Genomic DNA, 4,764 nt, shown 5'->3' with positions numbered 1-4,764 from the left:
ATTGTCCATGAGTGGCATATGTGGAATGAAGAGAGGAAGTGCCTCCATATTGCCTGGGTTTCTGGCTTGAGGTCCCAGGTAGAGACATTTTTGAGACTGGGAAGCTTGTGATCGTGGAGGGGAACAGGTGTGAAGGGGAAAAATCAACAGTTTAAGAATGACCACCAAGTGTTGGTCAGAGGCTTGTCAAGAAAAAAGAAACCACATGAAGTGTTTCAACAAGATAATTGAATATAAGGATCTGCCCTTCAAAACAGGTGAGTCTTGAAGGCACTGGAATGTGTGGCTGGAGCTCTGAGGAGGGGGTGGGCTGGGGCCAGGCACAGAAGATACCAGGGATGTATTCATTGCAACACAGGGAGGGTGGATGGACAGCTGCATCAAGACAAGACCCCTCTCTGGGTACAGCTGTGTAACTGAAGGCAGAGGCAAGTGGAGAATGGGTTGGCTTAAGAGTGGGTCAGCCTGGGGTACACATTTCCTTCTCTGAGCAGTGGGCCAGCAGGCTCTAGAATGGGGTTGAGGCATAGTTTCCAGAGGTTTTTTCTTTTTAGAAGTCACCTGCTTATTACTTATTTTTTGCTTTATGCACTCATAGGAGAGTGAAGATGAAAAAGATTATGAAGAGAGAAATTGATTCACTTTTGAGGATCCCCAGGGTTTTTGAACGATCTCTGAAAACCCCTTCAGTCACAATATTTTGTGGCTCTCTCTTAACTTGTGTAGTTAATCCATAATGGTTGGGGTTTCAGCAGGTTTGCCATTATGACAAGTGCTATGGTGGACATCCTTGTTGCTAAATTCTTCTGTACACATAAAATCATTTTTTTATTTTAAAATTTCTTTTTTTCCTTTATTTTTTATTTGCTTTCCTTAAATACTCTCCTATTCAAGAATAAAACCATCTTTTTTTTTTTTTCCTCGAGATGGGGTCTTGCTCTGTCGCCCAGGCTGGAGTGCAATGGCATGATCTCGGCTTACTGCAGTCTCTGCCTTCTGGGTTCAAGAGATTCTCTTGCCTCAGCCTCCCGAGTAGCTGGGATTACAGGCCTGTGCCACCACACATGGCTGATTTTTTGTATTTTTAGTAGAGGTGGGGTTTCACCATGTTGGCCAGGCTGGTCTCGAACTTCCTGACCTCGTGATCCACCCACCTCAGCCTCCCAAAGTGCTGGCATTACAGACGTGGGCCACCACGCCAGGCCGAATAAAACCTTTTTTTTTTTTTTTTGAGACGGAGTCTCGCTCTGTCGCCCAGGCTGGAGTGCAGTGGCGCAATCTCGGCTCACTGCAAGCTCCACCTCCCGGGTTCACGCCATTCTCCTGCCTCAGCCTCTCCGAGTAGCTGGGACTACAGGCGCCCGCCACCACGCCCGGCTAATTTTTTTTGTATTTTTAGTAGAGACGGGGTTTCACCGTCGTCTCGATCTCCTGACCTCGTGATCCGCCCGCCTCGGCCTCCCAAAGTGCTGGGATTACAGGCACGAGCCACCGCGTGTGGCCAAAATTACTTTCATAATAATACCAGGATTTTTTTTGCGTATTTCAATCTCATTCACTTATGAGCATACAATGGCTCCGTGGCATGTGATGACATAATTGCTCTGCCAGCTAATGCAGTGTGTGCTTGTGGATGGCTGGATTTTAATATTGTCAGTTTTAGCCTAGGCAACATAGCAAGACTGTGTCTACAAAAAAAATCAATAAATTAGTTGGGTGTGGTGGTGCATGCCTGTAGTCCCAACCACTCAGAAAGCTGAAGTGAGAGGATCACTTGAGGCCAGGAGTTCGAGGCTGCAGTGAGCTGTGATCATGCCACTGCACTCCACTCTGGGCAACAGAGTGAGACCCTGTCTCAAAAATCAATCAATACAAATAATAAAAAAATTTTTTAAATGGCCAGTTTTAAGTTCTAATATGGTAAATATCAATAGCTATAACCCATACAGGCCAGGCGCAGTGGTTTATGCCTGTAATCTCAGCAGTTTGAAAGGCCGAGGCGGGTGGATGACCTGAAGTCAGGAGTTGGAGACCAGCCTGGCCAACATGGTGAAACCCTGTCTCTAATAAAAATTCAGAAAAATTAGCCGGGCATGGTGGCGCATGCCTGTAGTCTCAGCTACTTGGGAGGCTGAGGTGGGAGAATCACTTGAACCTGTGGGGCAGAGGTTGCAGTGAGCCAAGATCGCACCATTGCACTCCAGCCTGGGTGACAAGAATGAAACTGCACCTCAAAAAAAAAAAAAAAGTTATAACCCACACAAATAAAAGCTGTTTGGGGTCCTCGATACTATTAAGAATGTAAAAGAGTCCTAAGACCAAAAAGTTCCAGAACAGCTGCCGATAGCAACCATTTCCCAAGTCACCGTGATAATCCCTAAAGGATCCCACAGATCCCCAAACGTTTCCCCGGGCCCAGGCCCTGGATGAGAGTCACAGCCATGAGCTGCTGAGAGCTCTTCGGGATCAAGATCTTTCCTTCAGGTTTGTACTGTGATGTCAAATTGGATTTTTTCCAGAACTTCCAGAATTGCTACTACTGCCCAAAACTGAGGACAAAAGTGGCCAGCTACCCCAGAGCCTAAGTTCGAGGTCACTGCCATTGTAACCAGCCACTTACCCAAATAAGTTACTGAGAGGACCCAAGACTGTCCAGAAAAGGATAGAGAAGAGAAAGGAAGCATCAGCCTGTTTGGGGGGAAAATGAGAGAGGAAAGTTCTCAAGAGAGGCTACACCTTTCCCTCCCCATGAACTTTGTGGGGTTTTTTGTGTATTTGTTTGTTTGAGACCGAGTATCACTCTGTCGCTCAGGCTGGAGTGCAGTGGCGTGATCTCAGCTCACTGCAACCTCCACCTCCTGGGTTCAAGTGATTCTCCTGCCTCAGCCACCTGAGTAGCTGGAACTACAGGCACATGCCACTATGCCCAGCTAATTTTTAAATTTTTGTATTTTTAGTAGAGACGGGGTTTTGCCATGTTGGCCAGGCTGGTCTTGAACTCAAGTGATTCACCTGCCTGGGCCTCCCAAAGTGCTGGGATTACAGGCGTGAGCCACCATGCCCAGCCCCCCATGAACTTTGAAACAGGTTTCAGCCTGAAGTTTTCTTCCTCCAAATATTTGTTAGGAAAAAATTCAAATTCATTTAAATACATGGGAAAATTGAGAGAATAGTATAATAAACTCACGTCTCTCCTTCCCTGGGATGAGCAGTTGTTAACATTTTCATGCTATTTGTTTCTCTCTCTCCCTGAATATCCACTCATGCTCACAGACACATGAATATTTACTGCACTATCCTGATACTCGGTCCCTAAATATGTCAACATGTATCCCCTAAGAATAATAAGGACATTCTCTTACACAACCACAAAACCGTGATTACACCTAAAATATGTGAGCAATAATGTCATTTTATTTTATTATTATTATTTTTTGAGACGGAGTCTTGCTCTGTCACCCAGGCTAGAGTGCAGTGGCACAATCTGGGCTCACTGCAACCTCCACCTCCTGGGTTCAAGCGATTCTCCTGCCTCAGCCTCCTGAGTAGCTGGGACTACAGGCATGCACCACTATGCCCAGCTAATTTTTGTATTTTTAGTAGAGATGGGGTTTCACCATGTTGGTTGGCCAGGATGGTCTCAATCTCTTGACCTCGTGATCCGCCTGCCTCGGCCTCCCAAATTGCTGGGATTACAGGTGTGAGCCACCGTGCCCAGTCGCAATAATTTCATAATATGATCTAGTATCCAAAACTATGTTTTAAACATTTATTTTTTTTAATATATATTTTTTGAGACAAGGTCTCACTCTGTTGCCCAGGCTGGAGTGCAGCTGCACAATCATAGCTCACTGCAGCCACAAACACCTGGACTCAAACGATCCTCCCACTTCAGCCTCCCAAGTAGTTGGAACTACAGATGTGCACCATACCTAGCTAATATTTTTTAAAAATTTTTGTAGAGATGGGGGCCTCCCTTTGTTGTCTAGGCTGAAGGCTATGTTTGTTTGTTTGTTTGTTTGTTTGTTTTGAGACGGAGTTTTGCTCTTGTTGCCCAGGCTCGAGTGTAATGGCGCGATCTCAGCTCACCACAACCTCCACCTCCGGGGTTCAAGTGATTCTCCTGCCTCAGCCCCCCGAGTAGCTAGGATTACAGGCATGCGCCACCACGCCTGGCTAATTTTGTATTTTTAGTACAGACGGGGTTTCTCCATGTTGGTCAGGCTGGTCTCAAACTCCTGACCTCAGGTGATCCGCCTGCCTCGGCCTCCAAAAGTGCTGGGATTACAGGCATGAGCCACTGCGCCCGGCCTGAAGGCTATATTTTTAAATGAATGAAAATGAGAGAAATATTAAAGACTTTAGCAAAGTTGTCATTAAGGTTCCCTGTAGCCTTTATCTAACAGGAAAAAGGAAATTAACAATACATTTATTTTTAAAAATAAAAATAATAGACAGGCTGGGCACGGTGGCTCACTCCTGTAATCCCAACACTTTGGGAGGCCGAGGTGAGTGAATCACTTGAGGTCAGGAGTTCAAGACCAGCCTAGCCAATATGGCAAAACCCCGTCTATACTAAAAATAAGAAAATTAGCTGGGTGTGGTGGTGTGTGCCTGTAATCCCAGCTACTCCGGAGGCTGAGGCACTAGAATGGCTTGAACTGGCAAGGTGAAGATTTCAGTGAGCCGAGATCACACCACTGCACTCCAGCCTAGGAGACAGAGCTAGACTCTGTCTCAAAATAATAATAATAATAATAAAGA

The sequence above is a fragment of the Nomascus leucogenys genome, chromosome 17 (genome assembly GCF_006542625.1).
Source record: "Nomascus leucogenys isolate Asia chromosome 17, Asia_NLE_v1, whole genome shotgun sequence".
Lineage (NCBI taxonomy): Eukaryota > Metazoa > Chordata > Mammalia > Primates > Hylobatidae > Nomascus > Nomascus leucogenys.
Note: the sequence above shows the minus strand (reverse complement) of the source record.